This window comes from Lissotriton vulgaris, chromosome 9, assembly GCF_964263255.1.
Source record: "Lissotriton vulgaris chromosome 9, aLisVul1.2, whole genome shotgun sequence".
NCBI lineage: Eukaryota > Metazoa > Chordata > Amphibia > Caudata > Salamandridae > Lissotriton > Lissotriton vulgaris.
The window spans coordinates 73428486-73443165 of record NC_141697.1 but is presented as its reverse complement, the minus strand read 5'-3'; the positions used below and the strand labels follow the sequence as shown (position 1 = coordinate 73443165).

Here is a 14680-nt window from a genome sequence, read left to right as displayed (position 1 = left end):
TGAGTATTAAACCAGCACTTCAAAACCCAGAAGTTCCCGAACCTTGAACCAGGTTTACCAGGACCTCCATTAAAATGGTCAAGAGTTGAAATCACAGAGTAGCATACCCATCCAGCAACAGTAATTATAGTCACCCACGCGTGCCTCATGGGGAGGTAGCCTTATACTTAAAGTATATGGCGAAATGTTCCACTAAACTCCTTCATCAAATAGATCAGGTAGAGATGAGAGAAATTCACAAGTCGGTGCTCCCGATTGGCTCACAGTTACATCACAAAATGATTGTTTGACACAGGAAACATCAGCCATGGGTTCTGAAAACGTAAAGGTGTGCAGGTGTTACATATTGAGAACTTTAGCACCAGGAGACTGGGGATGTAAGACTTAACGATGCACGAACCTCTAACTATATGGCAAACAATATGATTACACGCACGCAGAGAGCGCTGCATTAAAAAGGTACTTGATGTGAAGGGTGCCTTCAGGAATAGAAGGGGAGGTTTGGACAACTCAATGTATTGTAGCAATTTCGTGTGCCACCGATGTTATTACCCGTCTGCACAGGTCTATATACAGTTACGTCCAAGTAATTGCTCCATCTATGTGACATTTACAGTGCAGCATGACAGGTTGTCTTAACCAATTTGCAAAAAAAATATTGTCGCCTTTTCACTAAAAAGAAATCTCGGCACCGGAAATCTCTCAAAAACACATGTTCTGATGTTCCCATTTAAATTGGCTGCTCTAGCCGTAAGACGGCAGTACAGACATGTACACAAACGGAGGGGGTTGAAGAGAAGTGTTGAATTTCAGCCTAACGCATTTTTTCTATCTGAGAAATTGCATGTGGCGAGATGTGCCAGGCTCAGATTGCAGCTCTCCCAGGCACAGTTGATAAACACCTTTTGTCTTTCACGGAAAAAATGTCAAGAAAAGGCGTGAAACCAGAACAGGTCTGCGCAAACCACAAGTACAAGCATCAACTGTAACAGACTGCTTTGCCGTGTCACTTTCATGCCACTATTCAAGTTGACAGAGCTATGGGTTTTAAAGTGCAGTAACATACAGATCCGAGTATCAACATAAGTTGATAACAGCTTAAAATGCGGCAGCATGCCTACAACAGTTCCAAAATACAACTCGGTAGTTCATTACGACCCATTCGGTTTTAAACAAAACCTGTGTAATGTTCACCTCACTGGAGCATCTTGGCATAATATAACAGCTGTTCGTTGTTATCCCACTCAATGGTACCCATTTTACTGAAAGGTGAGAGGACACGCCAGGATTCAAACCGTACCCTCGGGGTAAAACACTGATTACGGATGCGGGTGCATTTAGTCGATTCAGCAGCCAGGTCCAGCGAAAGTGCAACGCGTTCAAGGAAAAAAATAAAATAAAGGTACATGGACGAAAAAAATGCCAACTTCTAAGAAGTGCAGCAAGAGTCATTTCAAACTGCCCAGTCAACCAAGATATAAGCCTTACATTGAGAAACAGACAGCAGCCCCCTGGCTTTCTTCTTAAAAGGAAAAGGCGGTCTCAGTACAACATTGTTAACAGCTCGAAGTCAACATATTTCCACATCGAGGGAGAAGTTCCCTGCACTAATATCACTGCTCCTCACTGATGAGATGACCTGCCTTGCAGACAGTGTGGCAGCCAGAAACTCAGCACACTGACTGCAGCAACCTCTGCATCATGCGCTGCGCTTCCCACGACAACTGCTCGATCGGCATTCACAATATAGGCATCACCATATTGTGGACAAACTGCTCTGTAATAAACAGTTTAAGAGACTCAGCTGTTTCATGGGCAAGGAATGCATCAGATGAGCAGCTGATCTCATTTATAAAGCACTGCACGGGGACCCAGAGGGTTGCAGTGCAATAAATAAACACAGCGGACAAGTGTGACTCGAACATCGAGCCATGCCCAGCTGTAATATGATGTCATTTGGGAATCACACAGAATACTTGAAGGAATATAAACACTAGCAGCTTTTAAGATATATAATAGACAGTAGCTCAAACGCCCACAGAATCCGTACATTACGGGACTATCACAGGGACTCCTCAGCAAAAACAACTGCAGTTTCACAGTCCATAAATACACTATTTGAAACGCTGCAGTGTGCTGATGAAGCCAATCTGCAAATGCTGGTCCATATAATTGGTGCAATGTAGGTGATATGATACACCGTCAAATGTTTATAGAAGGTGAAGACACCAACTCCTGCTCCACTTGTCCAAACAATGAGCTAGTGATGGACGCTGACTTAATATGAAAGAAACATATCGAATCAGAAATTCACTTCATGTTGGACAAACACGAATATAATCAGGGTTTTAATAATGGAACTCTTACACACCAGAATGATTATTTTCATAGAAATGCACAACATTAAAATACACATTTTAAGAATGAAGAAAACAAAAGATTCTGTGACAAAGCCACTGCAGTCGCAGAAAGTGTTTCCGAGCACCGGGAATAAATGCGTGCACCCACCGACACAAATATTAAGCACAAAAGCCATTTCCCAAGTACAAGGGTGCAAACAAAGGCATCTGCAGCCGCTGGCACAAAGACTCACCAGGTGTGACGACGGGTGGCACCGTGGGGCGGGGGTGTTCCTGCTTGCCCCAGTGGGTGTGACGAGGCTGCTCCTGTGTCCCCGAGTTTGGAAGGGTGTGGGTGGTCAGAAGGGGGCTTGGGCTGCAGCCGGAGCCCGTCCAGCCGTAGGGTGTGTTTATGTGTGTAGGGTTACTGCTCCATGCATCTCAACACAGCTGTGGTACCGGGGGCCCTCTGCCCCTCTCTCTCCGATGCTCCAGGCCGGTGAAGCGGGCCTTGCTTCCCTCAAGTGCCTCCCCCCCGAGCTGGAACCACCGCAACCTGAGACCCCGGTAGCAATTCCAGAAGGTTCCCGTGGAGAGGGAGGCGTATGAACGTTGCCGGTGGGGAGGTGCTCAATGGCCGGCAGGGTGACCCGTGATGCCGCCCGGTGCTGCTCCCCCCGTACCCGAGCGCGCTGATCACCGCCCCCTGCGCTCAACTTGTGCTTACAAACTTCGCCTCCTCCGCCGCCCCCGCCTCCTCGGCCTCCGCCTCCCTCCGCTCGGGATGAGGTCACACCAGCGACTGGTTCCCATTAGAGGAAGGACCCTAGCGCGGCGTGCGTGTCACGTGACGTGCGTCTCACCGCCTACGCGCCTGCGTTCTACCCCGTGAATTCCGGAAGAGCGGGAAGCGGAGGCCGATGCTGTCCGCGTGCTGGAGAAGATCGTTGGGCACCCTTGGATCCGCGCGCGCTCACACCTATCCACAGTGTTGTGCCATCATTGTCCTTTTCCACACGCTCGCACTGTGGAGAGGGAGAGGTTGTGGCCTTAAGGCCAGAGCTGCCGACTTCGGAGCTTGGGAACCAGGTTCGAGCTTCGGGGTCGGCTCAGCTTCCTATGATTCTGGGCACATCATTAAATCTCACTGTCCCAAAAAATGCAACTTTAACCCCTTGCATGGGTCAGACGGTATGTCATGGTGGGCGTGTGTGTCACACATCGAGGAGCCGTCTGATCTGCGCATGCGTGGAATAATCCTGCACCGCAGGGAAATTCTGTCTGCTGTCAAAAGGGTAGATGGATTAACCCTGATATGTTGAGTGTCATACTTGCCATCATTTTAAAATTAGGCAGAGGGAGACTTTAAGAATAATATTTGGGGACTTCATGTTCCCCATAACGTACTGTAAAGCAAAGGTCATTTTTGCTGTGGGACAGCTTTAATAAAGCAATTTTTACAATTCAAATTGTTTTAAATTTCAAACATCAGGCAAATATCAAGGCGTGTCCAATGCATTTCGGGCACTAACATAATGTGCCCTTCATCAGGGAAATGACACTAAAAATAAAAGTAAAACAAAATGTCAATAATTCTGGTCCTATGTCATTGTCATTACATTGCATTGCAGTTTACAAAGTAAAACATGCATTGGACACGCCTTGATATTTGCCTGATGTTTGAAATTTAAAACAATTTGATGAACTTTGAAACGAAATAATACAAAATGCAACGCAAATCATGAATAATCTTAAATAAATGATGATCAAAGCGAACAGTGAATGAAAGTGTTTTTCTGAGAGCACAACCAAAGTGTGTGCCAATCAGGGATGACATTTTATCTTTGTGCAATGTTTTTTATTGAACAAACGAAAAACAGGAAAAATCAAAACAAAAGTGGACGAAATGCAGTGCATTTTCCAGATGTCAAACCGTTTCTGTGCATTGGTACATTATTCGACTTGCTGTTACATTTGCTCAATACTTCGAACAAATGTTTCATACAGTACTTAGTGATTTACGGCCCGATGTAGGTAGGCCGTTACCGATCGGTAACGGCCGAAAATACAGATTTTCGGCCCTTACCGATCGGTATACAGCCATCGAGATGTAGGGCAAAGAAAATCGTCCAAATCGGTACATATACCGATTCGGAATGACTACCGAATCGGAAATAATCCGATTCGGGAATACCCCGATTCGGAAAGATAACGAATCGGTAACATACCGAATCGGAAAAAAATACTGATTCGGTCCATGTACCGAATCGGTAGTGACACCGAATCGGAAAAAAATGATTCGGTCCATGTACCGAATCGGTAGTGACACCGAATCGGAAAAAATACCGATTCGGTCCATGTATCGAATCGGTAGAGACAGCGATTCGGAAAAATGCCGAATCGGATAACCTACCGATTCGGTAGAGTTACCGATTCGGAAAATCTCCGATTCGGACAGATAGAGAGATGTAGGGAAGCACAGAAATACCGATTTTGGCTCAAAATCGGTATTTCAAAATCGGTATTTACCATGGATTACAATCAGGTGGTAACCAACTCCAACCCATAAAAATAGACCCAAAATGCATTGCAACTTGCAGGATGGCTGCTTTTTATGTCATTGCAAGGCGGCTACGGCTACTGCAGGAAGGAGAGAGGGAATGGCAAAGAGAGGAACAGGTCTACAGACAGAGGATCACCCTGTTCATGCTCACAGAGGCAGAGATCCTACAGAGGTACAGGCTGGACTCAGACACCATTCTGGAGCTCATCAGGGACCTCAAACCACTGTTGGACCACCCCACCCCAAGGGCACACGCCATCCCAGCGCACGTCCAGGTGCTATGCAGCCTACACCTGCTTGCGTCTGGCAGCTATCAAGGTGGAGTAGCAGCGGTAGGAGGGGTGACCCAGAGCAGCCTGTCAAGGTTTTTCCACAAATTCCTTGACGCCATGATACACAGGATGGACCAATACATCTCTTTCCCTGCAACCCACGCAGAACTGGTACAAACTAAAGCTGACTTTTACCAGATGGCACAATTTCCCCAAATCATTGGCTGCATAGATGGCACGCACATTCCGATTTGCCCCCCAGCTGACACTGAATACATATACCGCAATAGGAAGTCTACGCACACCATCAATGTTCAGGTGATCTGCAATGCGAAGTGCACCATCACAGACCTGGTAGCAAAATTCCCAGGGAGTACCCACGACTCCTACATTTTTCAACAGAGCGGCATCTATGCATGGCTGATGGCTGGCGAATTTGGTGAAGGATACCTCCTAGGTGAGACACATCATCAGACCCCCAGAACACAAAGTAGCTAAGTGAAATACATGTATGCATGTGAGTAATGTTACCGCTTTTCCTTCTAGGCGACAGTGCATATACCCTCCGCTCATTCATACTCACCCCCTACCTCAACCTCTCTACACCCAGCCAAAGGAGGTATAACCGGGCCCACAAAAGCACAAGGAATGTAGTTGAACGGACCTTTGGCATCTGGAAAAGCAGATTCAGATGCCTGCACAAGAGTGGAGGTGCAAGGGAGTATACCCCCATCACCTGCTGCAAGATCATAGCTGTCTGTGCAATGTTGCACAACCTTGCGGTGAAGAAGGGCACTGAGGTGGAGTTGTCAGACTACGAGGACCATGACGACGACGTTGCTGTACCACAAACACAACCTGCTGGGGTGTCTACGCCAAGTGATGGCAGATACAGACGTGAGGAGATTACAGAAAACTATTTCAGAGTGAGTACAGATGCACAGACAGGTAAATCGTTGTGAGGAAAAGACATTTTTAATAATGTTGCAACACCGTTACTGCACTGATGTGCAACAAAAGAAAATGTTAACGAAAAGTAGTTCAATGTCAATGGTCCGGGTTGCCTCACCCGCCCTGGCAAGCCTATTTTTTGCTGCGCTTAGCAGCCCCACTGGGGTGTGCCTCTCCCCCTTCCGCATGTCCAGCAGCTTCAGCAGAGCGCCTGGTGCTCCGGCGCGGCTCCGACACTGCGCTGGCCGGGCTGCTGCGGCTGCTGCTGTCCCCAGCCTCGCCCAGGTCCAGGGCTGGATTGGCCACAGTGTTTAAAATAATCATTGCCTCCATGGCGGTCGTTATGCGGGCCATGCCCCTGGTGACCTCAGCGGTGTTCTGGGTCAGGCTGGCCTCCATATTTGCCCCACGTTGGCATAGTTGTGCGGTAGCAGCAGCAAGGCGGCTTATTGATCTGTTGTGCATGCGGGCATCCCGGCGGCGAGAGTGCTCGTGCTTGTCAAGTTTGGTACATAGCTGTGTGATGACTGTGGTCACACGGCCAAGACCTGCAGCAATTTCCTTATTGCTTTCGACGAAAGCCTTAAACCCCTGCGCCATCTCTCCCATTTGCAGGTTATGCTGCCGCAGCTGGCGCTGGCAGGCCATGATGGATTTCGCCTGCATGCGCTGTATCTTCACCATGCTGCCCTCCAGCCCTTGAAAGACGCTGCCCTCCCGTGCCGGAAGTGCAGTGCTGGAAGTTGTACGCCTCCGGGGATTGCTGCTGCCCTGCTGTGTGGGCTGGGGTGCCACTGGTGTTGCTGTGTTGGTAGCTGGGGCCTGACCCGCTGCTCCCTGGATGGGGTTCAGTGGAGCCACAACAATACTCCTGGCAGGAGATGTGGCAGGTGCAGGGTGGGCCGTTGTTGGTGAGTTCTCTGGGGAGAACAGCAATGGGGGTGTGCCAGATATTTGGGGGGAGTGAAGAAATGTGAAGGAAAGTCCTAGGTCTTCCTCATTTCCCTGGGCAATGGTGTTGTCATCCTCCTCCTCCTCCAGGGCTGCTTGACTAGTGCTTTGCCCTGCCACCGCACTGGAAGATGTTGCTGGTGCTGGTGCCTCAGTTGCTTCTGCTCCTCCGCCTGATGGTGCCCCTAGGTATAAAGAAGCATTTGTGAATTGAGTGCCGATGTATTACAGTCACTACAATTAAAGCATTGCACATGTCCTTTCATATACTTTGATTCTGTTCCACTGTTTTTTTAATTATGCTTCTGCACTGCCATATTTTGCCTACTTCTGCTGACTACATTTACCATGATGCATTTCTCTTGTCTGTTGGTAGCAGTACTGGGCTGGGGTTTGGCTGTGCATTGTGTCTAAAGGGGAGGTGTCTGGTAGGGTGTGTCATGATGCACATGCTTCTTACCTTTAGCTGTAGCTCTGGCTGAGCTATCCAGGTTCCCGATTCCAGACACACTCTCCCTCTCGATGGTGGTCGCCACTAGTTCCTCCAGCTCAGTGAGGGGTGGCGCCGGGTTCCTGCCTCCACCAGTCAGTCCAGCTTGCCTCTGCAGCTCTGCCATTTTGCGTTTTGTTAGGCTACGGATATCATAGAACCTTTTTTTAGGTCATCAAGGCTCCTGGGGGTAACACCAACTGAATTAACTTTCTCCCCAATCTCGCTCCACAGCCTCCTCTTTGTGCTCTCCGGTACAGTGAGGGACAGCCTCCCAAAAAGCTGCCTGTGCACCCTCACCACCTCCTCCACCAACACCTGCAGCTCCATGGTACTGAATTTAGGTTTTCTCTTGTGGCCAGCCTTCTGGCTCTCACTGCTGCTAGCCATCTTTCTCTCACAGTGCTCTGGATCCTGCTTCCACTGCTGCTCACTGTGAATGTTCAGCTCAGGCCGCCTCTCCAGAAAGTTCTTAATGAGCTGCACCTGCCTGGGTAGCCACTCCCTGCTTGGGTGGGGGAGGGTGGATCCACCTCATTGGCTGTTGTCTCCGGTTTCAGTTTGACTAGCTTGCCGAATCGGATTTTACCTAATCGGATTTTACCGATTCGGATTTTACCGAATCGGATTTTACCGAATTGGATTTTACCAATTCGGAATTTTCAATGCATTCCTATGGGCCTTTTGGCCATGGGGGTGTATTGCGATCACCGAATCGGTATTTGCCGATTCGGTATTTGCCTAATCGGAAAATTCCGATTCGGTGGTAGCCGATTCGGTACATTCCGAATCGGTGGATGCCGATTCGGTACGTATCGAATCACAATACCGATTACGACCGAATCGGTATTTTCCCGATTTTTTTTTCCTACATCTCGTTTTCCGATTTCAGAATACCGATTCGGTGCGATTCGGTATTTTCAAATCGGAAAATGCGTTTTACCTACATCGGGCCCATGTAGACCTTATTTCCTCCCGTGGTCTTTCAACGGTGGGGAGGAGTCATCAAAGGGTGTGCATATCGTCCCTCTATGCACATTCCATGCCTCCCAAATTCTTGTCTATTTTTGTGGGTAACCTCTACTTTCGTACACCACCCTCTCTGCCCGCATGCACCAATCCATATCGGACTCCCAGTCACAAAACTTTGGTTTAAGTACGCCCTTCCAGGTTCTCGCTACGTTACGTTTCGCTACCATACAGCCAAGGGAGACCCATATTCTCTCGGCTCTCGTCAAATCAGTAGCTTCCAAGATATTTAGAAGACACAAGCGGGGCAAAACTTCAATGGTTTTGTGGCATATTGAGGACAGTGCTGACGTGACCCTCCCCAATATGTCTGAAGAGTTAGGCAATCCCACCTTTGGTGTAGGAATGTACCAGTTTCGCCACACCCCCTGGGGCAGGCAACGGAGCTCAGGGCACCCATTTTTACAAGCACATAACTGGTGTAATTCGCTCTATGCAGGAGTTAAAGTTGGATGAGTTTAAATCAGGAACGGATCGCCACCTCCTAGGGGTAAGCCAATGCCTCCTGCCATTCTTCATCATCAATGTCCCTAATGTCCTCCACCCAGCGTGCGCGAATTTTCCCCAGTGTGTCCGGTGTATTGTTAAGTATTTTGTGGTATGTCAAAGAAATTGCTTTTTCCTGTAGGTAGTCATCCAGAAGTCTGTCCTCGAGGGGCGAGGAAGCGGGCAATTCCGTACCTTTGGGTATTGCCCTTTTTAAGTGCATTTTGGGCTTGGAGGTATCTAAAGGTTTCGCCGTTCTGTAATTGGTAATTTCGTTGGAGATCGCTAAAAGGGACCACCTCGCCCTTCATCTTTGTGTAATGTTAAACCATTTTCCATCAGAATCGCAAGAGTCGCCTTAAGACAGTGGCGGTATTGTTCCAGCGGCATAGAGTTATCGGAGCCCAAATGCCAATATTGTACTGAACCCCAATATTTTGATCACCCCAAAATTGACCTCTGATGCTTTAGCTCTAGCATCCTTGATATAGCGATAAGAGAGGCACCTCCATGACATCAGGCCGAACAATTTAGCAGAGTAAATCAAAATAGTGACTCGGACCGCTCAACAATGATATATTTCCTAGCTATCATAACCGAAAGGTTCAATTCTATTCTGGACTTGGAGGCAGGGATTATGCATACTCTCTTTGTTCACTGTTGCGCTTTTGCACACATTGTGTCAATATTGCATTTGTCTTCGTGCCTGTGTGTACTTTCGTTTTCGCTGCCATTTTGTTGTTGTTGTGCCTGGAAGCCTGTCCTCTACAGCCCGCCCCGCCTCCCAGCTGAACCTCCCTCCCACTGACTCCATAGACAGTGGCGGTATTGTTCCAGCGGCATAGAGTTATCGGAGCCCAAATGCCAATATTGTACTGAACCCCAATATTTTGATCACCCCAAAATTGACCTCTGATGCTTTAGCTCTAGCATCCTTGATATAGCGATAAGAGAGGCACCTCCATGACATCAGGCCGAACAATTTAGCAGAGTAAATCAAAATAGTGACTCGGACCGCTCAACAATGATATATTTCCTAGCTATCATAACCGAAAGGTTCAATTCTATTCTGGACTTGGAGGCAGGGATTTTGCGTACTCTCTTTGTTCACTGTTGCGCTTTTGCACACATTGTGTCAATATTGCATTTGTCTTTGTGCCTGTGTGTACTTTCGTTTTCGCTGCCATTTTGTTGTTGTTGTGCCTGGAAGCCTGTCCTCTACAGCCCGCCCCGCCTCCCAGCTGAGCCTCCCTCCCACTGACTCCATAGCCCGCTCCCGTACTCGGAAGCGCTGTGACCGTCCCGACGCTGTTGGTAGCGGTCGCTCCCCAAGCTCCCTGCTCTGTTTGGTATCGTTGTGCTACGATCCTACCCAGACCTGCTGATTTTCAATTCTGCTGGCCCCTGTCCTCATAACGCTGTAGCGCGATCAGCATTGCATAGATTAAAACTGAATTTCTGCGCGTTTTGCCGACTTTAGCACTGTACTTAAATTTTACGCTGTTGAAACGCTATTTGTGTGATATTGCTTTACATGATTAGGAAATCGTTCACTGTTGCGCTTTTGCACACATTGTGTCAATATTGCATTTGTCTTTGTGCCTGTGTGTACTTTCGTTTTTGCTGCCATTTTGTTGTTGTTGTGCCTGGAAGCCCGTCCTCTACAGCCCGCCCCGCCTCCCAGCTGAGCCTCCCTCGCCCCTCCCCCTCCACTATCTACATATGACAGATGCTTTTACGCCCGTCCGCGCCTGGACCACGCCCAGCGCCAGACCCCCTGGTCCACGCAAACCCCACTCCACCCGCATAACGTATGACACCGCCACCCTCCTAGCCCTTAACCCCGGACGCACATCACAATGCTACGAAGCTGCCCCAGGACACACCCATGGACCCTTCGCCTGCCACTCCTGCAATTTCGCCTGCATCAAAACCCCCACCAAATTCGCTAACTCCAAACACAGCTCCAACCCTAACCACCTGAAGTGCATCCTGCTAAACACCCGCTCGATCCACAGACACGCCACTGAACTCTGGGACCTACTCGACACTGCTTCACTGGACATCGCCTTCCTTACAGAAACCTGGATGAACGCCTCTTCAGCGCCCGACATCGCCATAGCCATCCCGGACGCTTTCAAGATCATCCGTAAAGACCGCACCAACCAAACAGGAGGAGGCATCGCCATCGTCCATAAGAACACCATCAGAATCACGACCAGCCTCGACGATAACCTTACAACCGCCGAACACCTCCACTTTCAGATCCACACCGACCCCAGAACCACACTTAGAGGCACCCTCATCTACAGACCACCAGGAACCCGTAAACAATTCAGCGAAGACATCACTGACTTCATCAGCCCACATGCCCTCGCCTCCGAGAACTACATTCTACTGGGAGACCTCAACTTCCATCTGGAAAAGAAAAACGACAGCAACACCACCACCCTTCTGGACAACCTGGCCAATCTCGGACTCAAACAACTTGTTGACACCCCCACCCATATAGCCGGACATACGCTCGACCCAATCTTCACCTCCAGCAAGCACATCTCCTTCGATCACACCACAGCTCTCCATTGGACGGGCCACAGCTGTGTTCACTTCAGCTACAAAACTACCTCGACCCACAACCCCCCACAACCTATTCCACAAAGAAACTGGAACAAAATCACCACCGACCAACTCCTCACATCGCTCAAACAAAACCCTCCCGCCCTCTCATCGGACCCAAACCAAGCGGCCACCAAACTCAAACAATGGATCACTCACAGCGCTAACAAACTAGCACCCTTGAAAAATCACCAAACCTAACAGGGTAGCAAAAAGGCCCCCTGGTTCAACGAGGACCTTAAGAAATCCAAGAAACTATGCCGTACTCTCGAGAAAACATGGTTAAAAAACCCAACCACTGACAACCTGACCACCTTCAAGACAGCCACCCGCAAACACCACCAATTGATCCAATCCACCAAGAAGTCAGCATTCAAGGATCGACTCGACAACAACGCCCAAAACAGCAAGGAGCTATTCAACATCGTCAAAAAATTTACCAACCCCACCACAGCCTCAAACGACATTACTCACTCCCAAGAACTCTGCGACTCGTTATCCTCTTTCTTTCTACAACAAAATCGCCGACATACATAACAGCTTTGAGAACATTTCCAAAGAACAGTCCACTCCACCCACCTCCGAACCTAAACCGCCCTCTAACATCCTTAACGCCTGGAACACAATCACCACTGAAGACACCATCCGCCTAATGAACTCCATCCATTCAGGCTCGCCAACCGACCCCTGTCCCCACCACATCTTCAACAAAGCAGACTCCATCATCGCACCCCATCTCCGTGATGTCATCAACTGCTCCTTCAACTCCGCTTTCCAGAAAGCTGGAAACACGCCGAACTCAACGCCCTCTTGAAGAAACCCACAGCGGACCCCTCTGAACTTAAGAACTTCCGCCCCATCTCCCTCCTCCCATTCCCTGCCAAAGTCATTGAGAAAGCCGTCAATAGACAGCTCGCCGCCTTCCTTGAATCCAACAACTCCCTCGACTCCTCACAGTCCGGCTTTCGGGCCAAACACAGCAACGAAACCGCCCTTATTGCAGCGACAGACGACATCCGAACACTACTGGACAACGTAGAAACAGTCGCCCTCATCCTACTTGACCTTTCCGCCGCCTTCGACACAGTCTGTCATAGCACCCTCATACAACGCCTCAGCAACATCGGCATACAAGGAAAAGCCTTGGACTGGATCATATCGTTCCTCGCCGGGAGAACCCAGAGAGTCCGACTCCCCCCATTCATATCAGAGGCCACCGAAGTCATCTGCGGAGTACCACAAGGATCATCACTCAGTCCCACCCTCTTCAACGTTTACATGAGCCCCCTCGCATCCATCGTGCGACAACACAACCTTAACATCATCTCTTTCGCTGACGACACCCAGCTGATCCTCTCCCTTACCAAAGACCCTAACACCGCCAAAACCAATCTTCATGAAGGCATGAAAGAAGTAGCCGAATGGATGAAAAACAGCCGCCTAAAACTCAACTCAGACAAAACAGAAGTCCTCATCCTAGGATCATCCCCCTCTGCCTGGGACGACTCATGGTGGCCATCGGCCCTGGGCACGGCACCCATACCCACAGACCACGCACGTAACCTAGGCTTCATCCTAGACTCCTCCCTCTCGATGACCAGACAAGTCAACGCCGTCTCATCCTCTTGCTTCAACGTACTTTGTATGCTCAAAAAAATCTTTCGTTGGATCCCCACCGAAACAAGAAAGACGGTCACCCACGCACTGGTCACCAGCCGACTGGACTATGGAAACACTCTCTACGCCGGAACCACATCCAAATTACAGAAAAAACTCCAACGCATCCAAAACGCATCAGCCAGACTCATATTGGACATCCCGCGCCAAGCTCACATTACTGGTCACCTGAAAGACCTCCACTGGCTTCCCGTCAACAAGAGAATAACGTTCCGTCTCCTCACCCACGCACACAAGGCCCTCTACAAACTAGGACCCGAATGCCTCAACACACGACTGTCCTTCTACACACCGACCCGCCAACTAAGATCCTCCAATCAAGCCCTCGCCGCAGTTCCGCGCATCCACAAATCCACCATGGGTGGAAGATCCTTCTCCTACTTAGCGGCCAAAACCTGGAATTCTCTCCCCACTCACCTCCGCCATACCCAGAACCACATTTCCTTCAGGAAGGAACTTAAAACCTGGCTATTCGATAAATAATGCCCCCCTCCTCCAAGCGCCTTGAGACCCTCTGGGTGAGTAGTGCGCTATACAAATTCCTGAACTTGAACTTGAACAAGAGAGAAGGCAATTACTGTCAACAGTGTCATCCAGTAACAACAACTCAAATATAAGGAAACAAATCTACACATTTCTGAGACATAGATGAAGCAAAATTACTTACTAGCCATGGGGAGGGAACTCGGATCGTCATCCAGGGTGGGATAATCCTCACCTCAGAGTCCCTAATAGAATGGAAACTTTCCGTTATGATAGCTTGGAAATGTTACATTCTGTGTCTGGACCGTGGGAGAGGAGTATCCATGTTCAAAGCTTTCCCACCACTAAGCAGGCCAGATCAGGCACTGGCTTAAAATAGAACCACTTAAAGGTAGAATTCAACAACCAGACAGCCACATTAATAATATCCTCCATGCGCACTCCGAAACGGAGGGTTTTTGAAGGCATCCCTCCACGGGCTGAGTGCCCCCCAAAGATTTTTCAATCAATGGTCACTTTTTGCATTACTCACCTTATCCAGCGAGCTATGGTAGGGGAGGATACCATCTAATGCGGCTTCTTAAGGGCAATTACTGATGCCGTTCTTCTGGTGGGTGGAATCCTTCCAACATCTCCTCATAAGCCTTGAGGCATTGCACAACACACAGTTTTTCGAACATTTAGAAAGGCTGGGTAAGAAATTACCCTGGTGTGGATTTCGTTCATCTGTTAACCACAAAGGATAATCCAGAAGGAGTGAACGTTCTGCGTGTAATATCCAGGTCCTGAACATAGGACCCCCGTCTACAAGAAATCAAGCATT

General features: G+C 48.9%; 1 protein-coding gene across 4 annotated transcripts in view; it reads right to left on the bottom strand.

Moving 5' to 3' along the window:
- The window catches only part of SIPA1L1 (signal induced proliferation associated 1 like 1), an 847070-nt gene extending 843971 nt beyond the window's left edge, over window positions 1–3099 (bottom strand). For all 4 annotated transcript variants that reach the window (XM_086937055.1, XM_086937054.1, XM_086937056.1 and 1 more), the window contains exon 1: window positions 2594–3099. The gene's annotated coding sequence lies outside the window, so the exon portion shown is untranslated. The remainder of the gene's footprint in view (window positions 1–2593) is intronic.
- Window positions 3100–14680: the final 11581 nt, after the last annotated feature.